The sequence below is a fragment of the Sminthopsis crassicaudata genome, chromosome 1 (genome assembly GCF_048593235.1).
Source record: "Sminthopsis crassicaudata isolate SCR6 chromosome 1, ASM4859323v1, whole genome shotgun sequence".
NCBI lineage: Eukaryota > Metazoa > Chordata > Mammalia > Dasyuromorphia > Dasyuridae > Sminthopsis > Sminthopsis crassicaudata.
Window position 1 is genome coordinate 546,048,263 of NC_133617.1, and position 26,497 is coordinate 546,074,759.

The 26,497-nt window shown below is 33.7% G+C and overlaps 1 long non-coding RNA gene across 1 annotated transcript in view; it reads right to left on the bottom strand.

The window, feature by feature from the left end:
• Positions 1-26,497, bottom strand: part of LOC141550871 (uncharacterized) — a 106,942-nt gene that overhangs the window by 59,706 nt on the left and 20,739 nt on the right. The gene's annotated exons all lie outside the window — the stretch shown is intronic.

Consider the following 26,497-nt stretch of genomic DNA (forward strand, 5'->3'; position numbering starts at 1 on the left):
ACTTGACAAATAAAAAAGATGTTTAGAAAAGGGAAAACTGAATAAAAATGTAAACTCATTTGTAAAACCTTAAGAAGAAGTATTCTAGCTTATGAATGGTGTCTTGTCATAAATAAAAGAGAAGATATCAAGATTAAAAATTTTAAAGAAGGCCTGACAAGATATCAAAACATGAAGCAAAGTCATCCAATGGGCATTTAGGAATTTAAGAAAGAGGGAAGGCAACAAAACAGAAGGAAAATAGAAAATATTTGTAAAAGTCATTATTGCAAATTTTTCTTCATCAAAGGCAATGAAACTACTGCACTTGAATCTGTGTGACTGTGACACAGTCACAGATATTCTTACAGAGATAGAATGGTACTAAAGAGAACAAAGGGAAAATAGCTTTATTGGACCACATGTACATAGAAGAGATTAGTGCTGGAAACAAAGCAATTGTGAGTACATTGAGAGACCAATAGGCAAAGTACCTGCATAAGAGAGAAAAAAGTATGAAAAAAAGTCTTAAATCTTATTAATACTGAAAGAAAAGGATCAAGAAAAAAATCAATCATGACTAATCTATATGCCATCAAAATCATTGAGAGTTATGAATCAAGGTCATTCTTAAATAGAGAATGCTTAAGTAATAACCTGATGTGAAACTAATTTATTTTTGTTAAGGCTTGTCTAATGGAGCCAAATTGGAGACACTTACTATTATGAAGTTCCATTATTTACTTAAGAACTTACTGAAGAGCTACTAATACAAAGACAATTATTAATCAGTTAAAAATTCAGGATAAGGAATGTCCTATGAAGCATTTTTATGGTCTTTAGATGGAAAGATGGCTTATTTGAGTTTCCACTTCAGCCAGTTTAATAATGAATTGTGTATCCATAAACATACACTGGACTAGAAATGAAATTTCTAAAATATATGGATTTGTAACATTGAAATAGTTTCAGGCTTTAAATATATGCTTCCCCTGATACACTACACTAGAGATCAAGTGGTGACATTAGCAGTCTTCTGGGAAAACATGGCCATCTGTACAAATAGATCTGTAGATGGGAAAAGAAGGTTTGGTAACTCTTATCTGCCTTTGTATGTAATAAAACCGTTTCAAATGAAATTTTGCCTACTTTCTGAAACATAAGGCTTTTAAGGAAGCCATTGATTACTATCTTTTAGAGATTGTCCATTAATATGTGTGTATGACAAAATAGTATAGATGGACAAACTTTACTAAAAGTTAAATAGAAAAAGAATGTATTGTATTCCTTTGTCAAATTCCAGTCTCTTTAATAATCCCAAGATTCCATGAAAGCAAAATTCCACCATTTTAATTTTAATATTAACATTCTGCCATTCTTACCATATAGCAGCAAGATGTGGAACACAACTATTCCTGACCAAATTTAAATGAATTTCACAAAGAACAGTGAGGAGACAGAGTAGGTGTGTGGACCCACTATGAGTTTGGGGGTTCACTGGGGTTGTACATACTAAAGTCAAAAAGAGATAAAGATAAAGGCAATTTTGCGAAACAGTTTTAAAATGAAATTACATGAAATTGAAAAACAAACAAAATGAATCTACATTAAGAGGGGAAGCAATTGAATTGGAAAAAAAATCTTTATAGCAAACTTCTCAAAAAAGGGTTTGGTATCCAAGATATATAGAAAACTAACAGAAATGTTATGAGAACAAAATCCATTCCTCAATATATAAATGACTAAGAAATGTGAACAGAAGTTTCTTAAAAGTATTGTAAGCTATTAATAACTATATAAAAGTGATTCAAGTTATTAATAATAAGAGAAATATAAATCAAAACATCCCTAAGACTTTATGTCACACTCAGAAAATTAGAAAAGATAACAGATGGAAATAGTGTTGGAGAGATTATGGAAAATAGATACACTTGTTCATTGCTAGTGAAGCTATGAATCAGTATAACAATTTTGAAAATTTGAAATTATGCAAAGTGACTATATAATATATATATACATGTATATTTAAATTCAACTATTAATAGTTCAACTACTTCAAGGAGGTCATTGATAAAAAGAAGGTTTTCAGGTGCCCAAAATATTTATAGCAACATGTTTTGTAATAAAGAACTGGAAAGAAAGGAGATGCTCATCAGTTAGGAAATTGGACAAGAAAATTGTGATATAGTTAAGTAAAGAAATATTCCTCAGTAGTCAATACTTAATAAGCACTCCCTGACCTCCAGAATTATATTAATACTTCATCTATGTCTTCATTTGTATCAAGTTTTCCTATATTATTATTCTGTGACATTATAGTCTACAAAGGATCAATTTAGTATTTATGCTTTTTGCAAATTTTTGTGTTTCTAGATATTAACTGTATCAAAGTCTCTCACTTCATCTGCTCCTTCATAATATCACAGCAAAGAATAGTAAGAATTTACCTGAGATGACAGCAGGAAATGAAAAAGACATAACTTTGAACTGGACTCAAGGTCAAAATAAATGATTCCAGGGCACATGACATCTAACTTCTCCTTGCCATAACTGGCTGTTGAGTGAATTCTCTCTACCCCACTATTAATGAACATGCTTCAGCCTGAGGATGTGGGAAATACTTTCCAAGGATAGTAAATCAAGATCAAGAAAAAAATCTTGTCCTAAATCTATCCAAATTCTAAACTGAACTCAATCTCTTTCTTCTAATACCTTCCCTACTTCCTAACTTTCCCATTATTATCAGGAAATAATACTATATTAGTCACCCAGGGTAGCAACCTAGGTTTCATCTTCTACCTTTATAACATCTTACATATGAATTATATCCCTTCCCATGTCTACCCATTGGCTTCTCTGACTTTCTCTAAATCTTAGTTAAATTCTACCCTCCAAAAACAACAACAAAAAAAAAAAAAAAACTCTCTGACCCTCCCCCTTAATTCTAGTACCTTCCCTCTATTGGTTATTTTGAATTTATTCAATATATATCTTGTTTTCACATAGTTCTTAGCCTATTGTCTCCTCAATGAGACCCTGAGTTCCTTGTAAGTAGGAATTGTTTTTTGCTTTTCTTTGCCCAAGAGCCATCATGTCTCTATTCCCAGTTGTCTATACTAGAGACTAAAAGGAACTTTCCCTTGGTTGAGGTCAAGTACTTACTCTCTTGTTATCTTAGTTAATCTTACAGCCAACGGGAGAACTCTATGATGTATTGTCTCTTATAGAAGAAACCTCTGATATATTGATAAATTGATTTTCTTAATTCATTATGGAAATGGTATTTGGTGGGGAGGGGTCAAATCTTGGGTATTAAGAGACCCTAGTAACCCCCAATAATAAAGTTATGACCATAAATTACCTTGAACTTGATCACACTCCCTATACTAACAATACTTAAGTTAACAAATAGACATAGACATTCTAGCACGTCTCTCTGAGGAAAGTGAAGTGGTCTTTGGCTCCATCTTCCTGCTTCTCCTCTTAGCAGGAATCAAAGTTTTCCTTACAGAAGGTTTGGAGTGGAAGAGATTAGAGATATTTAGTCTCCCTCCTTTTGAATCACATAATGACATCATCTTGCTACATGTAAGGGGACAAGCCATCACAATATCTGGGGCCTTGAAACAACCAAATCGTGTGTGTGTGTGTGTGTGTGTGTGTGTGTGTGTGTGTGTGTGTGTGAACAAAAATTCCAAACTAGACATTCCTAATCTGGACAGAGCCATGTAAGCTTAAGGCATCAAGAGTTCTTTTACCCTTCAGTCAGGGCCAATGGAAATAAGAACTTTCTGTACTAAAGATCATGTCTACTGGCAAGAACAGCCTAAACCTTGTTCTGGCTTGACAAGACCCTTAGATTTTTCTGAGACGTCCTTTGTGCCTAATCATTCCTGATATGATGGATGTGGGGGTAGGACAGTGATTCGCTGGAGTGGAAGACTAGTAGTAAGTATTACAATTTGGAGCCAGTCAGTCACAGAAAGGTAGCAGCAATCCCACAACAATATTTAATACTCTTGACATAGGGTGAGGAAAGGGGGCAAGGGAGGGAGGTATTACTTGGCATTGCAGAGGTGGAGTAAAAGCTTTTGTGTCAATATACAAGGCTAACATAGGGGAATAGTAAGAGCACTTTAGTTTTGGATGAAGGATAAAGGGATTGGTCCCAGATGCACTCCAGTCTGACACAGTTGGTAAATGATAGAACCCCTACATCTCTAGATAGTCCCCTTTCCCAGCAAGATATCTAGTTAAAGAATCAAGAAGGTTTCCTGACAAAGCAGAGTATTAAGTACAAAGTTCAAGCTCCAGTATCACAGGGCAAAGTTTGACCATAACATGGTAGAAAGTATTGCACCAGTGGCAGATTAAAGTTATATGAACCAGAAATATTACCAAAGTGGTGGAATAAAAGCAGGGACTCTCTAGAGTTCTCCCCCAAATCCTTCCAAACGCCCTTAAATAATAAGTCTAAAAAAATTGTAGTATATCAGAACCTACAAAAAGACTGAGTGAAGCAATTTCCCAGCCCAACACAACTTAGAAGGTTAATAAGAAAGAGTGAGGGTGGAGCTGTTGCTCTTTCCCACTACATTCCTCCTGAGGACTCCTTACCATGCTCTAACATTAAAGTCAACCAGAATTATAACTTTGTGCTCTTTTGACACGTTGATGATGAGTCTCCAGGTCCTCATCAATTTGGAAGCATATGCACTGATGATAGTGGTGTGGCATTTTCCTGCAAATAGCAATCGTATTGTCACAAACCTGTTGTTCACTCTTTTGGGGAGACATGCAGGCATGCTGACTAGATTGATTTTGATTAGGAAACCCATGCCAATTTCAAAGCACTCCCCCTCACCATGGCCACTACGAAAAATGTATATTCACTGTCTGACTTCTACAAGATGACCATCATTTTCCAGTCTTATTTTACTCAGGGCTGCTATTTGGATAAGAGACCTGCTGAGCTCTTTCACACAAGAGATGTTTGTCTTTCAGGTCTACTGGACTTCATTTTTCAGGTCTATTGAATTTCACAAGTGTGTGCACATTCCATGTACCAATGGTAAATAGAAACATCTTTGTAAAAAATTTTGCATGGTTGTGTGTGTATGTATGCATTTCAACCATATGCTAAGATCCCCACCTGCTACAGTAAGTAGGTTAGAGTTATGTTAGAAGAAGCAAACAATTTTTAGGGCACCTTTTATGATCCTTTCCTCATTCTAGTATTATGATACTTAAAGGCTTCCCAGACTCCCTGGGGGCAGCTAGATTCCATTGCTGCTTTGTTTTCCCTTTATGCACAGTTGTGACTTCAGCTCTCTAAATATGTTTCTGCTACCTCTTCATTTTTCTTTCACCATAGGACTCTGAAGTAGGAGTAAAATAACAAAATTATTAATTAGTAAAATAGTTAAATGTCAAAAAATATGGGATACAGACATAGTTGCAAGAAGTTTTCAGCTTTGGTTTCTTCTCCAGAATCATCAACATTCAGCAAGAAGAAGACAAAAGTCAGGATTGGTGATACCTTGGGATGCAGGTGATGACTTTGGCTTCTTTGATACCTATTCACACTTTAAGCACTCCACAAAATCTGCTTTAGCTGTCTTCTTGGTCATTGGAACAAATATTTCTTAACTGTCTATTCTACTGAGGAAAGCCTTTACATGCTTGTAACAGACAGCTCCCTCCCAAACTTGCTAAGCAGTTTCAAACCTGTCAATTATCCTTAAACCAGTTTAGTCCACTTATAGAGAGAATTTTACTATGGTATGGCTTTTGGGCATGCTACAGCTTCTTGAAGCCTTCAGTAAGAAAAGATGTAAGAAAAGGTGTAAGATGTAAGGTGGATCTGGGGTGGATGAGATTAATGAACAACCCTGAAAAATTATCAGCAGCCTTCATCAGAATTTCTAGTCTTCCCTTAATATCCGTACCACCATGCTGATTATTACAATACTGCCTCTACATTTCCACTTTATAGAATCTCTTTTTTAAGGAATAATATGAATGACCCTTACTGTCTACAAACTATAATTTCTGTCCCTCTACCTTCTATTTATCTCCTTAATTACCTTGATTTAAACTACCTAAATACTTTTAGATTTATTCTGCATGTACTTAATATAGCATATTGTGTATTATAAATTAATATGTATTATGTATATATGTGTTTGTATAAGTGTGTGTATGTAGTCTTTCCCAGTAGAATAGAAACTCCTTGAGAGAAGGAAATATTTTCTTTCTTTTTTGTTTTGTTTTGTTTTGTTTTGTTTTGTTTGTTTGGTCTTTGTATCACCAATACCTAGCATTTTAAAAATGCGGTTCTATTCATCGATGGTTTGCTTGTTTTCCTTGTAAACAGAGGAGAAACTAATAGCTGTAGGTAGTTTCAAGATTTCAAACTATAATGAAGTATAATAGATCATGGGGAATGAGAGATTTAATCTTAGAAGGTCATTCTGGTGAGCAATTTGGAACTATGCCCCAAAGGCAATCAAACTGTACATATCCTTTGATGCAGCAACTGTGTCTGTATCCCAAAGAGATTATAAAAAAGAGAAGGTGAACTAAATATGCAAAAATATTTCAGGGAACCCTTTTCATGGTAGCAAAATATTGGAAATTGAAGGGAGGTTCCCTAATAAATATTGAAGCAAAATTTTTAAATAAAATATTAGCAAAGAAATTACATTAACTTACCAACAGGATAATACAATATTACCAAGTAGGATTTACAACAGGAATTCAGGGCTGGTTCAATATCAGGAAAACTATTACCATGATAGACCATATCAATAAAAAAAACAACAGGAATCATATAATAATCTCAATAGACAAGAAAAAGGTTTTGACAATATGCAGCACCAATTCATATTAAAATCATTAAAGATCATAGAGATAAATGGAATTTTCCTTAAAATAATAAGCAGTATCTATCTAAAATCAATAGCATGCATTATCTTAATGGAGAGAAGCTAGATGCATTTCCAATAAGATCAGGAGTAAAACAAGGATAACCATTATCACCACTCTTATTCAACACTGTACTAGAAATGTTGGCCTTAGTAATAGGAAAAAAAAAAAGAAAGAAAGAAGGAAATTAAAGTAATTAGAATAGCCAATAAAGAGATCAAAATATCACTCTATACAGATGATATGATGATATATAGAGAATCCTAAAAAATCCAAAAATCTACTTGAAACAATTCATAGTTTAGCAAAGTTGCAGGATATAAAATAAACCCACACAAATCATCAGCATTTCTATATATTACTGATAAGTCCCAGCAGCAAGAGATAGAAAGAGAAATTCCATTTAAAATAACTGTAGACAAAATAAAATATGTGGGTGTCTACCTGCCAAGACAGACCCAAGAACTAAATGAACATAATTACAAAAAACTTCTCACACAAGATCTAAACAATTAGAAAAATATCAATTGCTTAAGGGTAGGCTGAGCTATTAATATAATAAAAATGACAATTTTGCCTAAATTAGTCTATTTTTTCAGTGTCAAACTGCCCAAAAATTATTTTTTAGAACTATAAAAAATAATAACAAAATTCATCTGTAAGAACAAAAGGTCAAGAACATCAAGGGAATTAATGGAAAAAAAATACAAAAGTATTTTTACTTAAAAATACAAAAGTATTTTTACTTAGCAGTACCAGACCTAAAACTATGTTATAATGCAGTAGTTATCAAAACCATTTGGTACTGGCTGTCTCTAGTATTTTAGTATTTGATAAATCCCCAAACTACAGCTTCTGGGAAAAGAACTCACTATTTGACAAAAATTGCTAGGAAAACTGGAAAATAATATACCAAAAACCTGGCATAAAACTGTATACCAAAATAAGATCAAAATGGATACATGATTTGAATAAAAAAGGTGATGCCATAAACAAATTAGAAGAACAAGAGATAATTGGCCTTTCAAATTTTTGGAGAAAGGAAGAATTTATGACCAAAAGGGAACTTGAAAACATTTTGAAAGATCAAATGAACAACTTTGATTACATTAAATTAAAAAGGTTTTGCACAAACAAAACAAACAAAAAAAAAAAACAAGATTAAAAGTGAAGTACAAAGCTAGAAAAAAAATTTTACAGCCAATGTTTCTGATAAATGTCTCATTTCTAAAATACATAAAGAACTGTGTCAAATTTATAAGAAAATATGTCATTCTTCAACTGATAAAGGATATGAACAGAAAATTTTCAGATGATTAAAACTATCTACACTCATATGAAAAAAAATGCTCTAAATCACTATTGATTAGGTGAATGCAAATTAAAACAACTTTGAGGTACCACCTCACATATTTCAGATCATCTAAGATGACAGGAAAAGATATTAATAAATATTGAAGAGGATGGGGGAAAACTGGGACACTAAAGCATTTTTGGTAGAGTTATGAAATGATCCAACCATTCTAGAGAGCAATATGGAACTATGACCAAAGGGTTATCAAACTATGTACACCCTTTAATCCAGCAGTGCCATTGCTGGGTTTGTATCCCAAAGAAATTATAAAAGGAGGGAAAAGGACCCACATGTGCAAAAATGTTTGTAGCAGCTCTTTTTGTGATAGCAAAGAATTGGAAAATGAGTAGACGCCCATAAATTGGGGAATGGGTGAGTAAGTTGTGGTACATAAAAGTAGTGGAATATTATTATTCTATAAGAAATGATGAACAAGCTGATTTCAGAAAGGCCTGGAAAGATTTACACGAACTAAGACTGAGTGAAACAAGCAGAACCAGGAAAATATTGTTCACAATAACATCAAGAATGTACTATGATCAACTATGAAAGACTTGGTACTTATCAGTAGTTCAGTGATCCAAGATAATCCCAATAGATTTTGGATAGAAAACGCCATCTACATTCAGGGAAAAAAAATTATTGATTGGGTGAAATTGAATACAAATCAACACATTATGTTCACTTCTTTCTGTGTTTTTTTTCCTTTCCTAAGTTTTTTTTCTTTTGTTCTGATTTTTTCTCCCAATATGATTCATAAAACAATGTGCCTTTAAAATAAATGAATGAATGAATGAATGGATAGATGATTAATTAATTAATTTAATTAATAAATGGAAAAGAAATGAGGGGATGCCCATAAATTGGGAAATGCCTAAAAAAGTTTTAGTACATGGATGTTGTTTAATACTATCACATAATAAGAAATGATGAATAAGAAGATTTCAGAAAAAACCTGCAAAGACTTATACAAACTGATGCAAAATAAAATGATCAGAACCAGGAAAATATTCAGCAACATTGTATGCTGATTAACTATGAATGACTCAGCTCTTCTTAGTAACATAACCATCTAACACAAGTCCAAAGGACTCATGAAGTAAAATGCTATCCAAATCCAGAGAAAGAACTGATGTACTCTGAATGCAAATCAAGGTGTGGATTTTTACTTATTTTATTCTTTTTAGTGAGTATTTTTTTCCTTTTGATCTATTTCTTTTTTCATAACTCTAATATGGAAATGTGTTTTACATGATAGCACACATATAACCTATATCAAAATGCCTACCATTTTTGGAAAAGGAGAAGGAGGAAAAGAGGGAGAAAATTTTGAAATTCAAAATCTTGTTAAAAAAAAAAAAACAAATGCTATAAATTGTCTTGATATGTAATTGGGGGGAAATAAAATATAAAGAATAAAAAAGGGGCAGCTAGTTTGTACCATGTATAGAATGCCAGCCCTAAAGTCAGGAGGATCTGAGTTCAAATCTGGCCTCAGACACTTAACACTTCCTAGCTGTGTGACCCTGGGCAAGTCACTTAATCCCAATTACCTCAGCAAAAATAATAATAATGATAATGATAACAATAATAATAATAAAGAAAGTTCATAAAAGTTAGTCAGACACAAAATAAACTATAAAATTTGACTAGTCAAATAATGAGAACTCTTTCTAGTTCTAGGAACTACTGCTTGATAATGATGATGACTGGCACTTTGATACAGGGATGGTTAATTGAATTCTGTAAATTTGTTTTGTTTCTTAAAGTATTTTAATAATTGTATTTCACTTTCATTTATTTGTTTTTTTAAATTTTGAGAAGTGATCCATGACATTCAACAGATTGACAAAGGGGTCCATCATACACACACACACACACACACACACACACACACACACACACACACACACGTTAAATACTTTTGTTTTAAGATATCTCAAAATGTTTTAAGAAGTATAAAAAATTATTTTTAATTTAAAAAATTAAATTTTTAAAGCCTACATTTTTTAATTTTTAAAAGTTAACACTTTTTTTTAATTGAGAAAATAAATGAAGCAAAAACTGACCTCATATTTTGAAAATCACTGACATACTTCAGTTAAAGGAAAGTATTAATTAGTCTCAGTGTCCACTAGGTGGTGCCAGGTTTCCATAAAAATAATTTAAACTTCTAGCTCTTTGGAAATCTGATTCTAGTTCATTTTTTCTTCAACCTCACAATTATCTGATCTTCAGAGCAATTGTCTCCAAAGTGATGATTACATAACTTTAAGAGGCCACAGTTTGATCTATTGTGGTGTATGAACAACCAATCAGAGAATGAGAAGATGTCTCATTCTACCCTCTGGTAGCAAATCATAAGTCTCCTCTTCTGTGACAGGCATAATCCTTTTGAATGCTTATAACTAGACAGTGACCTATGTACCTACCATACCTGCCACAGTTCCACAAGTACCAAAGGGAAAATCCCCTCCCTTCTGCAGCATTCTCATACATTGAGACTCAAGACATATCAGGGAACTTTGAACTCTAGACTAGGACGAACTTTCAGATGTCCTTTTTAAAATGAAAAAGTAGTGAGTCATACATGAAAAACAGGCAATCTGCGTTTCAGATGTCATTATCTTTCCTTCTTCTGAACTTCCTTATTTCTGTCCAGGGCATCTTCCAATCTATTCACAACCTTTTTTTAAGTTTTCAACATGTGTTTTTATTAGATTTTGAGTTCCAAATTTTTTTAACCTTTCTCTCCTCTCTCCTCTCCCCAAGATGGCAAGCAAACTGATATAGACTATACATATGCAATCATATTAAACATATTTCTACAATAATCATGTTGTGAAAAAAGAATCAGAACAAAAGGGGAAAACTATAAAAGTTCACAATCTTACCCTTTTGTTCTACTCCTCACTCTTCAGTTATTTACATATCAATCATTTGCCATATATGTTCTTCCTATTTCCACAACACCTCTCCATCCATCATCTCCCACTTCCACACAGCTATCACATTAATTCAAGTCATTATTATTTCTCAATTATATTATTATTATTATTATAGCCTCCTAACAGGTTTCCCTATTTCATCTTTTCCTTATGACAGTAAAGTAAAATTGTGTCCATCTTCTACTCAGCTCCCAAAATGATTTTCCTAATGCATAAGCCTGATCATAACACTCAGTGATAAACTTCAGTGTTCCCAAACACTTCCAGAAACAAATAAAAACTCCATTTAATATTTAAAGTACATAGTAAATTCCTTTTCTAAAAATGAATTAACTTACTGATGACAGCCCTTTAAGATTACTCCTTAGGGAAGATGTAATTAACCACACTCTACTATATCAATGCAAATGGGAATCAAGAAAAGTAGACCAACAAGAAAGAATACTGTGTCTTTTACAAAAACAAGTGTCCCAGATTTACTGATTTTTCCTGGGGTGAATGATAACTAAGAGTACTATACTACCTACTGGATAATTTTTAATAGTAACAAAATTTAATAATAATTTTAATAGTATCCCATAATGGGATTATGGACCTAACCAGTGTCTTCTCTATTCCTAGGGTTGATATTAATCAAGAGCAGTTTTGCTTTCATTTGATAAGGAATAGAGTATGCCTATTTTCCATCCTCAAAAATATCTGATCTCACCCTCATTGCACAACAGTCTGACAGAGACCTGAAAGAACATTGCCTTCCTAAACACATTAAATTATATCACTATATATATGACATAATGTTGACCAGGGAAAATAAGACAAAGCTGAGTAGAAGATGGACACAATTTTACTTTACTGTCATAAGGAAAAGATGAAATAGGGAGACCTGTTAGGAGGCTATAAAAATAATAATATAATTGAGAAATAATAATGACTTGAATTAATGTGATAGCTGTGTGGAAGTGGGAGATGATGGATGGAGAGGTGTTGTGGAAATAGGAAGAACATATATGGCAAATGATTGATATGTAAATAACTGAAGAGTGAGGAGTAGAACAAGACAAAGAGGAGAAAAACAAATGAAGGACAAAGAGAAATTAATCCCATAAAAATCCAGGATCCAGCCCACTCAGTAAAATTCTTGGGTATAGAGTAGATGGGATGTATATAGATGATTCCAGACATATATCAGAATAATCTACTAATACCACTTTCTGCAAAATCCAGAAATGAATCTCAAGAGATTTATTGGATTTTGGAGGTTCTGGAAAACATATTCCATATTTAGGATCTCCACTTACCTAGTCATATTCAAATACCCTTCTTTCAAATGGGGCTCAGAAAATGCTACAGATCTGGAAAATCTAAAAGTGGCAATCTAGCTATATCTCCCTCCCTGTAGGGTTCATTTTTAGAGGACTCTTTCTCCAAATTTAAGCACTTTTGGAAAGTTCAGAAATATTTGGCAATCACCCAGGGGTAGTTATATCATTAAGTCAAAAAGCCAAAACATTCCCAAGTAACCACTCACTCTACCACTTTTGAAAAGCATTTCCTCAATTAAACTATCACTTTTTGCAGATGACATGATGGTATACTTAGAGAACCCCAAAGACTCTGCTAAAAAGCTACTAGAAATAATTCAAAATTTCAGCAAAGTGGCAGGATACAAAATAAATCCACATAAATCCTCGGCATTTTTATATATCACTAACAAAATGCAACAGCAAGAGATACAAAGAGAAATTCCATTCCAAACAAATGTTGAGAGTATAAAATATTTGGGAATCCATCTACCAAAGAAAAGTCAGGAATTATATGAGAAAAATTACAAAACACTTGCCACAAAAATAAAATCAGATTTAAATAATTGGAAAGACATTCAGTGCTCTTGGATAGGCCGAGCGAATATAATAAAGATGACAATACTCCCCAAACTAATCTATTTATTTAGTGCTATACCAATCAGACTCCCAAGAAACTATTTTAATGACCTAGAAAAAATAACAACAAAATTCATATGGAAGAATAAAAGGTCAAGAATTGCAAGGGAACTAATGAAAAAAAAACTCAGAGGAAGGTGGTCTAAGTGTACCTGATCTAAAGCTATATTATATAGCAGCAGTCACCAAAACCATTTGGTATTGGCTAAGAAATAGACCGGTAGATCAGTGGAACAGATTAGATACAAAGGACAAAAAAGGGTACATCTATAGCAATTTAATCTTTGACAAACCCAAAGATTCCAACATTAGGGATAAAAATTCATTATTCGGAAAAAACTGTTGGGAAAACTGGAAATTAGTATGGCAGAAATTAGATATGGATCCACACTTAACACCATATACCAAGATAAGATCAAAATGGGTCCATGATTTAGGCATAAAGAGGGAGATAATAAATAGATTAGAGGAACAGAGGATAATCTACCTCTCAGACTTGTGGAGGAGGAAGGAATTTATGACCAGAGGAGAACTAGAGATCATTATTGATCACAAAATAGAAGATTTTGATTACATCAAACTAAAAAGTTTCTGTACAAATAATACTAATGCAAACAAGATTAGAAGGGAAGTAACAAATTGGGAAAATATTTTTAAAAACAAAGGTTCTGACAAAGGTCTCATTTCCAAAATATATAGAGAACTGACCCAAATTTATAAGAAACCGAACCATTCTCCAATTGATAAATGGTCAAAGGATATGAACAGACAATTCTCAGAGGAAGAAATTGAAACTATATCCACTCACATGAAAGAGTGTTCCAAATCACTACTGATCAGAGAAATGCAAATTAAGACCACTCTGAGATACCACTACACACCTGTCAGATTGGCTAAGATGACAGGAACAAATAATGACAAATGTTGGAGGGGATGTGGGGAAATTGGGACACTAATACATTGCTGGTGGAGTTGTGAAAGAATCCAGCCATTCTGGAGAGCAATCTGGAATTATGCCCAAAAAGTTATCAAACTGTGCATACCCTTTGACCCAGCAGCGCTACTACTGGGATTATATCCCAAAGAAATACTAAAGAGCGGAAAGAAACATATATGTGCCAAAATGTTTGTGGCAGCTCTTTTTGTTGTAGCTAGAAACTGGAAGATGAATGGATGTCCATCAGTTGGAGAATGGTTGGGTAAATTGTGGTATATGAAGGTTATGGAATATTATTGCTCGGTAAGAAATGACCAGCAGGAGGAATACAGAGAGGGTTGGAGAGACTTAAATCAACTGATGCTGAGTGAAATGAGCAGAACCAGAAGATCACTGTATACTTCAACAACAATACTGTATGAGGATGTATTCTGATGGAAGTGGAAATCTTCAACATAAAGAAGATCCAACTCACTTCCAGTTGATCAATGATGGACAGAGGTAGCTACACCCAGAGAAGAAACACTGGGAGGAGAATGTAAATTGTTAACACTAATATCTGTCTGCCCAGGTTGCATGTACCTTCGGATTCTAATGTCTATTGTGCAACAAGAAAATGATATTTACACACATGTATTGTACTTAGACTATATTGTAACACATGTAAAATGTATGGTATTGCCTGTCGTCGGGGGGAGGGAATAGAGGGAGGGGGGGTAATTTGGAAAAATGAATACAAGGGATAATATTATAAAATATATATATATATATATATATATATATATATATATATATATATATAATAAAAATAAATAAATAAATAAATAAATAATAAAAAAAAAAAAAGAAAAGCATTTCCTCTCCTGATATTGGGCCATTAATTCCTATAAAATATATGGCACAAAGCCATACTTTCACTCTTCTCAGAGTTGTCTGTCATAAATTAGGAGATTCAAGATGATCACTCTAATAAGATGGGTAAAGCAGAAGTAACCTACTTTATTACTGACAAGTAGACATTGCATATTCAAGATCAAGCCCATCTGGACAACTTCAGCTGCCTTTCCCGAACAGATTGTGACTTTATTAGAGACTGAGTTTTTCAGCAAAAGTTCCAGCACCCTATCTCTCCTGTTAGCTCATTCGTCCCTTTCCAAAGAGGACCTAATTCCTGAGGAACTCCATTTTGCCTAGTACATTGATGGCTCCACCTGCTATAAAAGAAGCATATTAAATAGATATCAGCATCCATTTACCTGTTTATAAGAGATGTTCTGAGGGACTGGGAATGCTGGCAGATTGTAATAGGATTAGTGCTTTTTTTCCCACTAATGGTTCCAGCTTCCCTGATACAACTTTCTCCCTAGATACAAATCCCCACCCCAACAACTTTCTATAGCAATTTCTCTAATAGCTTCCTTGATGTTCCTTCCTCTCCCCACAACCTGAGTGGCCCCAGCTTCCCTAATGCAAATTCGTACATAAGAGAAAGAAAAAAGTCTAGCCCAGGGTAGTCTGGGCCTTTCAGATTTCATGAGTTCCTAAGACCACACAAGTCATCATGACTTGTTGATTTGTTAAGCAGACATCTTTCAGGATAAAGACAAAGAAAGTTATGTCCAGAAAAATTAAGTGTCATTGTATTCTGGCTGCATATTCTTATAGGATTTGAGCAATGTAAGCATCTTCCTTTATTAAATGTTCAGTGACTTACTAGTACTTCATTTCATCCCCACATTAAACTTAATTAACGAAAGTTAACATTACTATACAAGTTTTCCCAGTGGACTAGCTGCAAGCTCTATGGCTGGCATAGAAGAGGGACTCCTGGAAAAAACACACCAAAACAATCAAGGATTCTCCTTTTGGAAGTCGAGATCAATAAAGGAATTTTTCTGATGTCTTTTACTGCATGTTCAGGAGGAATGTTAATGTCCAAAAGAGACATTATACTCCCTCAGCTGAATAAGCAAGTTCATGTCCATAGAACAGCAGGATATGGGACGGGTCCATGGCCCCATGATATTGGGACCATGGTACTATGTTTTCATTGTGCTCATAACTATATCATTTCTGTAACAAAAGATGAAACAACTAAATGGCACAGTGGATAGAATGTTGAGCCTTGAATTAGGAACACCTAAGTTCAAAACTGATCTTAGACACTAGCTATATAATCCTGCACAAGTCATTTAACCTCTGCCTAGTTTAGTTTCCTCATCTGTAAGAACCCATATGCAGTTATTTTTATAATAAAAAAGAACTGAAAGCTAAGGGTGTGCCTATGTATTGGAAAATGGATAAACAAAGTATGGAATATGAATACAATGAAATGATTTTGCCCATAAAAAATAACAAAGTAGAAATTTCAGAGAAAACTGGGAAGATATCTGAAGTGAAATGAGAAGAAATAGGTGAAAATTTTGTAAAATAGCATAAACATTTTAAAAATTATAAAACAAAGTAACAAAAAATGAAAGATGAGTACTCTGACAAACCACAATTACTGAGCACCAAAAATGAAGCAGGTTCAGAAAGATTCTTTGTTGGCCAATTAGACCAATGTTAGTAATAAACAAAATTAAAGATGGGGAGGCTCACTTTTCCTTTACTACTTAGACGTATTCAGTGTTTTCCCCCCTTCATTATGTCTCTAGTGCCCTAGAAATAATGAGAAATTTTGGATATTGATCACACTTTTATGAAAGAGGAAACTGAGGCTCAGAGAGTGTTAGGTTATTTTAAAATGATAACATGGTTTGAGTCAACTAAAATACCAATTAAAATAATCAAAAACTTCAGCAAGTTTAAGACATAAAATAATCCCAATTTCTATTTGAAATAACTACAGACAGTATAATTTACTTAGGAGTCTGCCTGCCAACACACAGAAACTTTATAAATACAGTATAAAATACTTTACATAAATAAAGCCAGATCTAAATAATTGGAGAAATGTCCATGCTTGAAGGTGAGTCAAACCAATTAAAAATGCCAATATTACCTAATTTAATTTAATTATCTAATTTCCTTGTACAGTATCACACTATTAGTATTGGGGGAGCAAGAGAATGTGGATTTTTGCTGACTAAAATAACAAGCATAAGAAAGATTTCTAGAAAATAGATATTAATATCAAAATATCTTTTAGGTTTTTTCTTATTTCCCACAAATTGGCAGAGATGACAAAGGATCAAATAGTCAATTCTAGAAGGATTTTGCAAAAATAAGTACACTAATAGATTATTGGTGCAGCTCTAAATTATGAATCATGTTCAATCATGTTGCAAAAAAAACCATTATGGATTATGCTAAGAAAATGATTTAAATATTTATATCTTTTGATTAAGAAGTCCTATTGGCATACATGAATGTTATGTATTCATAGGTAAATGTTCAAATATTTGGTACATGTGGTACATTTCTGTAGTTATTTTGAATACAATTTATTTCTTCCTGCTGTAATGCTGAAGATTTATATGAATTTATTTTATGTAAGAAGCAACTTTACTGAATGTATTCTTTAAGCTCATTTTATATGACTCTTTAAAATTCTTTAGAGACATAATATTATTACAAAAAGCAATAATTTAGTTTTTACCGTAGAGCCAATATAACAGAGTAATGAAAAGCCCAGCTCTACTACTACACATCTTCCAAAATATATATAGAAAATGTATCAGACTAAATCCTGACAGGGCTAGCCAAGAAAAAAGTCCCAGTAATTCAATTTTTCTGACTCAGGTCAGCATAGAGATGAAAAGAGAGGTCTTCAGACACTAGGGAGGAAGGTTAACAAGAAGTTGCAACATGCAGAAAATTCTAGCACCAAGGACCAAAAAAGGACCAATATGAGCAGAAATGCAGGAAATACAAGAATAGTAAGAGGGGGTCAGGAAAAAGAAGGTCACATGCCATCTGAAAGCTGTCATTCATTAGCTAGTTCCTTGTCAGAACAGATCGAGGAGGGAACCAGCACCTAGGAGTTATCAGAGAAGAGGAATTGTGATCTTGATCAGGGGGTCTTGCTATATACTGATAAAGAAACAGATTGAGAAACAAAGAATAGCTGTGTGGCTCAGATTCCAACAAGAGGAACAAAGACTTAGTTCTAGATTTCAGCCTAAATTAAAACCTGCAGTTAAATAATCAGGACAGTAAGGCCTTTAGCTAAATAACTCTTAATCTGCAGAATTTCCCAGTTAGCAAATGGCAGTTAAATCCAAAAGCAATTTTGTAGCCTTCAACCAAGGACAAGACAACAGGTGTATTGGACAGATGCAAACATATAAAGCTCAGATCAGCAGAACATTGAGTAGACTTTGTTTCAGATTGTATCATTCTGACATGATCGAAAGTTTTCAGCCTGAGTTGTCCATGAAATCCTGGAATAACAACAAGAATATCCACAAGAAAATAGAAAAAAATATCCAAAAGGCAATAGCTCAGTCCAGTCTTCCCCAAGAAATCTGCACAATCCATACTAATATAAAGTCCAATCTCAAGCAGTAGTTTGGAGGATGAAGATATGAGCAAACAAACAAACAAACAAAAAAAGAATCCCATCCTTAAAAGACATTATCATGGCAGAGAAGCTCAAGACATAAACTGAGAAGAAATCACTTGAAAATATCTATAAACAAAGCCCTAAAGAAAAATAAGATTGGGATACAAGTCCAACAAGAATTCTTCAAAGAGATAAAATGATTTTTCTAAAAAGACTAAAAAAAGATTTTGAAATTCATTTTATATTTAGTCCCTCAACTTTTTTCTTGCTATATTACTTTATTGCTTTATTGCTATAAGTAACATTTCTAGCACTTTGTCCAGTTCAGATGAAAGTAAGGTTCCTGCTATTCCCAAAGAGCTATCAAATTATGCATGCCCTTTAATCCAGCATGTTTCTACTAGGCCTGTATCCCAAAGAGATCTTAAAGGAGGGAATGGAACCCACATGTGTAAAAATGTTTGTGGCAGCCCTTTTTGTAGTGGCAAGAAACTGGAAACTGAATGGATGCCCATCAGTTGGAGAATGGCTGAATAAATTATGGTATATTAATATTATGGAATATTATTGTTCTTAAGAAACAATCATCAGGATGTTTCAGAGTGATCTAGAACCACTTACAAGAACTGATGCTAAGTGAAGTGAATAGTACCAAGAGAAAACTTGTACATGGTAACAGGAATATGATGATCAATTCTAATGTACATGGCTCTTTTCAACAAGATTTTGCAAGAGTGAGTGTTGAAAATTATCTATGCATATATTTTGAAAGTAAAAAGTTTTAACAAAAAAAAGGAAAGGATCCATTCATACTATAATTTATCCTATATTTGAATATTCTTCATTTCATACAATCCTATTATATGAAATAGAGAATTCTCTTCTCTTACTCTTTTTTTCCCTAGATAATCTCCTGCCCATCCTATTTCTATCTTCTAAAAATATTGAAAAAAAAATAATAAAATATCCAGATATCATTTTATGTTCATCTTATTTAGATTTTTCTAGGATTTTTGAGCCCTAAGACATTTTTTCCTGTCATCTTATTAACATGTAAATAGTTTATCTGCAAACAGTTCCAACCACTTAAATATATATATATATATATATATATATATTTACATATTTCTCTTGACAAATAGCTGGTGTATAATAAAATGAGATATTTGTAAAGTGTCTTGTGAACTTTAAGTCTCCACATAAATGTAAGCTATTATCATCTCCTTTATTTATATTTCAAAGGGTCCACTCAGTTCCTGCCTTTTCATCAGGAAGTCTTAGAAATACTTTTTTTCAATAAAAACCCATTTTTTCCCTATAAAGTTATACATAATTTTATCACAGAAGTGGGTTTTCCTTAATTATAAGTCTTTGTCTTTTGCCTTTTGGAATGTAGTATTCCAATCTCTCTTCTAATTTATTATGTCAGCTGCCTGTTATCCTGGCTATAACTCCTTGGTGCTTGAATCTTTTATTTTTAACTGCTTTTAGAATGTTTTTCTTTGATCTGGAAGCTCTAGAGTTTATCTCTGACATTATTAGAGGTTTGATTTGAGGATTTGTTTCAGAAAGTGACCAATAAACTCCATTTTTCACGTTGTCCTCTAGATTCTAATTTACCTGCACAGCTTTCATTCGTGGGTTTTGAAATATGGTGTCAAAAGTTTTTTAGATTGCTATTTTAAATACTTTTATGATTCTTAGATTATAATTTCTTGACTATCTTGATTATCTTTCCAAGATTTATCTCAAATTTTCCAATTATTTTTAATAAGATACCTTAAATCTTATTCTATTTTTTAGCCTTTTGACTTAGTTTTAATATTTCTTGTTATATCATAGCAAAAATGTTGTCTTCTATGTAATCCATTACCACTTCTTTGGTAAATTTTTCCACTTTTCTAAGATATGTGAGTATTTTCTTTCTAGGTATTGCTTTTTTTCATTTCTTGCAAATACTATCATGTTTCTTATAGTAAAGACTTTTTTTTCTTTGAGTCTATACTTGAATTTTCTTTGGAGACACTTTCTTCTTTCTTATCATTTGAGTATCTTTCAATCGCAGATATTTGTTGTATTTGGCACACACTTTATGATTTACTTGTATCACCAGCCTTAGAATGTGGATGAGAGGCTCATGTATAGGCAAAATTCTGTTCCTGACTGTGATAACTATAACTAGATCCTACTTTCTTCAGAATTTGTCTAGCTTCGTTTCTTGCTGTTACTCAGACTCAGGCTTTCTGGATGCTATTTGGGGCCAGAACTGTCTGAATGCTGCTTTGAGCCTTTCTTTTCTGCTGTGGACAGGGTTCTAAGGCAACTGTTACTGGGAGCTTTCTCATGTGGCTACAGATATCTGGAGCTTGCTTGGTTGGAGTCTTTCTCCTTTTATGACTAAGGCTTAGATTGTTCTGGGCCTTTCTTCTCTTGAGAGTTTAAAGCTACCCTTTTGTGAGGGACCAAGCAACTTTATATTCCAGAACTAGGTCTCCCCTCTCGCACCTTGACCCCATCTTTGTGGAAAGAAAGACCTTCAAAAGACCTGAAGGTTATTAGACCTCCTTTTTCCTAGCAATGTCCTAATTACACACCCTAGCTGATCAGCAACAGTGATTATACTAGGAACTAAGGACAGGAGAACATACATTTAACATGTTTTAAAGGACTTGTTGGAGTACTCTACATTAAATGTAAGAAAAGAATTCTCAGTAACTAGACTGTGAATGATCTTATGTTCTCTCTAAGCTTGAATCTACTTCCTTCCTATCACTATAGATACTTGTGAAAGAATTTGTCATAGATTGGCTATGTCCAAGCTTAGAATACTGTGCTCTATGCTTGGAATATTAATAATGTTCAAAGTTTTTTTGTTTTTTTCATGATGTCTCTAGAATGTGAGCTTCTTGAGGAAAGGGATTGTTTTTACTTTCTTTTGTAATCATAAAGCTTAGCACCTAACATGTAGTGAGTGCTTAAAAATGATTGTTGACTACATGCCAAAGAAATAATTGAAAAAAGGAAAAAACTCATATGTACAAAAATGTTTATGGCAGTTCTTTTTGTAGTGGCAAGGAACTAGAAAATTGAGTGAATGCCCATCAGTTGGGGAATGGGCTGAATAATTAATAATAATAATAACTGGTATATGAAGGCAATAAGTATTATTGTTCTATAAGAAATGATGATCAGGCTGATTTCAGAAAAACCTAGAAAGACCTATATGAACTGATGCTGAGCAAAGTGAGCTAAGCTAGGAGAACATTGTATTAGGTTCTTACTAAGTGCTAATGAGATAATGAGATATTAGGTTCTTACTAAGTGCTAAGTCGGTACTTGACAATTCTCTAGTTCCGGCCTTTACTGGAGAGGAGCTTGCATGCTTAGGAGGAGCAAGTTCATTGGTTGAAGTAATTTTTCCCAGAAGCCCTTGCATTATCCCACGCCCATTCTCTGGGAGGATAAAAGAGGACAGCACTCCAGAGATAGGGAGTCTCTGCTCTAGACCAGACTTAAGGCAGCTCTCTGCAGGAAGGGAAATAACTTCTCTGCACCAGAGTTAAAGGCAACTGTCTGGAGACAACGGTTCTCTACAGGAAGAAGAATCTGTCTGAGAGATTTGAGTTGACACAGCAGATCTCCTCCCAGAGAGCAATCGGCAGCTTCTGGAGACAACAGCACATTACAACATTGTATACAGTATCAACAAAATTATATAATGATCAACTGTGATGACTTGACTTTTCTCAAAAATACAGTGTTTCAAGGCAATTCCAATAGGCTTGGGATGGAAAATGATAGTAACATTCAAAGAGAGTACTATGGAAACTAAATCTTGACCACCTTTTTGTTTGTTTTTTTCCTTCTGGGTTTTTCTCCTTTTGGTCTGATTTTTCTTGTACAACATAACAAATACGGAAATGTGTTTAAAAGGGTTATACATCTCCATTTGATAAATAGTCAAAGGATATGAACAGATAATTCTTGAATGAAGAAATGGAAACTATTTCTAGCCATATGAAAAGATGCTCCAAGTCATTATTAATCAGAGAAATGGAAATTAAGACAACTCTGAGATACCACTACACATCTCTCAGATTGGCTAGGATGACAGGAAAAGATAATGCTGAATGTTAGAGGGGATATGGAAAAACTGGGACACTGATACATTGTTGGTAGAATTGTGAATGCATCCAGCCATTCTGGAGAGTGATTTGGAACTATGCTCAAAAAGTTATCAAACTGTGCATATCGTTTGATCCAGCAGTCCTACTACTGGGCTTATATCCCAAAGAGATCTTAAAGAAAGGAAAGGGACCTGTATGTGCAAGAGTGTTTGTGGCAGCCCTCTTTGTGGTGGCCAGAAACTGGAAATTGAAGGGATGCCCTTCAATTGGAGAATGGCTGAATATATTGTGGTATATGAATGTTATGGAATATTATTGTTCTATAAGAAATGACTAGCAGGATGATTTCCAGAAAGGCCTGGTGAGACTGAATGCTAAACTGATGCTGAGTGAAATGAGCAGGACCAGGATATCATTATATACTTCAACAACAATACTAGATGATGATCAATTCTGATGGATGTGTCCTTCTTTAACAATGAGATGAACCAAATCAGTTCCATTTGTTCAATGATGAAGAGAACCAGCTACATACAGTGAAAGAACTCTGGGAAGGAAGTGTGAACCACAATATAGCATTTCCACTCCCTCTGCTTTTATCCCCTTGCATTTTTTATTTCCTTCTCAGGTTAATGTTACCTTATTTCTAAGTCTGATTTTTCTAGTGCAGCAAAATAACTATATGGATATGTTTACATATATTGTATTTAATATATACTTTAACATATTTAACATGTATTGTTCTACCTGTCATCTGAGGGAGGAAGTAGGGGGAAGGAAGGGAAAAGTTGGAACAGAAGGTTTTGCAAGGGACAATGCTGAAAAATTACCCATGCATATGTCTTGCAAATAAAAAGCTAAAATAAAATAAAATAAATAAATAAAAGGGTTGTACACATTTAACCTATATCATTGCTATAGCATTGATTGCTATTTTGGGGAATGGGGAGACAAATGAGGAGTGGAGACAAATTTAGAACACAAAGTATTACAAATATAAATGTTGAACACTCTCTTTACATGTATTTGGAAAAATAAAATAATTTTAAAATACCTTTAAGCTTGTTGACCTGACCCTTCTATAGCATTTCACAATGTTGGCCATTCTATGCTCCTAAATACTTCTTTTTCTTCTCTGAATTTTTGTGAGAGTATGACCTTTCATTCTCCTCTAATCCATTTTTCCATTTCTTCTTCTCCTTTTGCTGACCTGTCATCCACATCATAGTTGATATTTATAAATATATCCCAAGATGCTGTCCTCTTTTTTCTCTACTCTCTATCACTTAGTGGACTCATCAGCTCCTACTGGTTTAATTGTGATCTCTCTGTAGAAGATTCACAGAGATAGATATCTAGCCCTAGACTTTTTTTTCCTGAGCTCCAATTGTGTATCTCTATCTACTTAATGCTTCAAATTAAAAATACCATAGGTAACTCAAATTCAACAAGTCCAAAATAGAAATCATCTTTCTTCTAAAATTACCACTTACCCAGGTTTACAATTTTCATTCTTTCTCAAAATTGATCTCACCTCAAAATTGGTGTCTTCTCACATATTCACCACTTTGGCTTATGCCTTCATCATTATCTCTTATTTAGACCATTTCAATAGTTTCCTAATTAGTCTCCTTTCCCCTCTATCCTACAATCCAATCCATTCTTTCCACAAACTGTCAAAGCCATTTCTCAATAAAAATGTAAATCTTACCAATAAATGCTAATGCCTCTAGGACCAAATAAAAATACCTTTATTAACATTTAAAGCCTTTTGTAACCTGACTCCAACATATTTTTATAATATATTATTCCTCTATACCACATTCTATGCTCCAATCAAACTTGCCTTCTTTTATTCCTCATATTTAATACTCTAGTACCTATCTCCAAGCCTTTGCACTGTTACACCTTCTCCCATCTTACCTGCATTCTCTCCTGACCTCTTCATCTTATTCCTTTTTACTTCAAGACTCAGTTTAATCACCAGTTTCAAAGGGAAGCCTTTCCTGACCCTCCCAGCAAAATGTGCCTTCCCCATGCCTGAATACTTTATATTTATTTTGTTCACAGTTTGTGTACTCTTATGTAACTCAAGGTTACATAAGAATTTATTTTTATCCAAGAATTTATTTTTTTAGCTTTTTACTTTCATAAGGCATAGTTTTCAACATTCACTCTTGCAAAATTTTGTGTTCCAAATTTTTCTCCTTCCCTTCCTTCCATCCCCTCCCTTAGATAGAACCAATATATATTAAACATTTGCAATTCTTTTATACATTTATTTCCATAATTATCATGCTACACAAGAAAAATCAGATCAAAAAGGAAAAAATTAGAAACAAAAACATGCAAACAATAACAAAAAAAGATGAAATTACTATGTTGTGAACCACACTTTCCCCATAATCCTCTTTGGGTGCAGATGTCTCTCTCCATCATAAGTCTATTGGCCTGAATCATATCTTTCTTAAAAAGAATCACATCCATCAGAATTGATCATCACAGAATCTTCTTGTTGCAATATTCTCCTGATTCTTAGTATCATTTCATGTAAGTCTCTCCAGGCCTTTCTGAAATTATCCTGTTGATCGTTTATAATAGAACAATAATATTGCGTATCACTCATGTATCATAACTTATTCAGTCATCCTTTAACTGATGGGTATCTCCTCAGTTTCCTGTTCCTTGCCACTACAAAAAGGGCTGCTCCAAACATTTTTACACATGTGGGTCCTTTTCTCTTTTTTTATTACCTCTTTGGGATACAGACCCAATAGAAAACTGCTAGATAAAAGAGTATGCACAGCTTGATAGCTCTTTGGGCACAATTCCATATTGCTCTCCAGAATGGTTGGATGTTTTCCATCTATGTGAGTTTGATGAAAAGAGTTTTTTCTAACTCCTACTCTAGTTTTTTCTAACTACTTTTCTAACTTCTAACTTTTTTCTAACTTTCTAACTTCTCTAACTGTTTTCAACTTCTAAACTCAGTAGCAGGTTGATTTAGAGCAGTGGGGAACAGGGAAAAAATAATGGAGGAAGAAATCAGTATGTAGCAAAAGCAATGCTTCAAGCACATACAAATTTCCAGTTTGGAGGTTAAGATTAAGTGTTCCAGCACTCTCTTTCCCTCTCTGTCTCCCTCTTGTATCTCTTTATTTCTATGTTTGTATGTGTGTCTGTCTGAATGTTTCTGTGTCTTTGTATGTCTATGTGTCTCTCTGTGTCTTTGTCTTGTCTCTCTGCCCCTCTCTCTCTCTCTCTCTCTCTCTCTCTCTCTCTCTCTCTCTCTCTCTCTCTCTCTCTCTCTCTCTCTCTCTGTCTCTCTCTCTCTCTCTCTCACACACACACACACACAAATACAAATACACACACATCTTCCTCCTACTGGGAGAAATCAATCCCCATGTGTATTGCCTAGTATATTCTAATGTATATAACTTTTTTTGATTTTTAGTCCATTAGTGTTCCTTTGAATAGTAGTTAACTTTGGATAATTATTAAAAGCATTTTGATTTGTTTTTGTGTTTTAGATATCTCTAGTTTCTTAATTACAAGTTCAATGAGCAGATTTTTTTTAAAATTTATATACTTTCCCATTTATTTTCCATGATTACAGATTTCCAAAAGTGCTAATATGACTAATAATATGCATCTGAGATAACTCGATATTTTGCCTATGAAAAAAAAATGTAGGTAAAAGGAAACCACTTCAACCATACTCATAGTTACTCATTAACTTTTTTTAAGAGGCATTCTGTAGATTAGAGGTCACTCT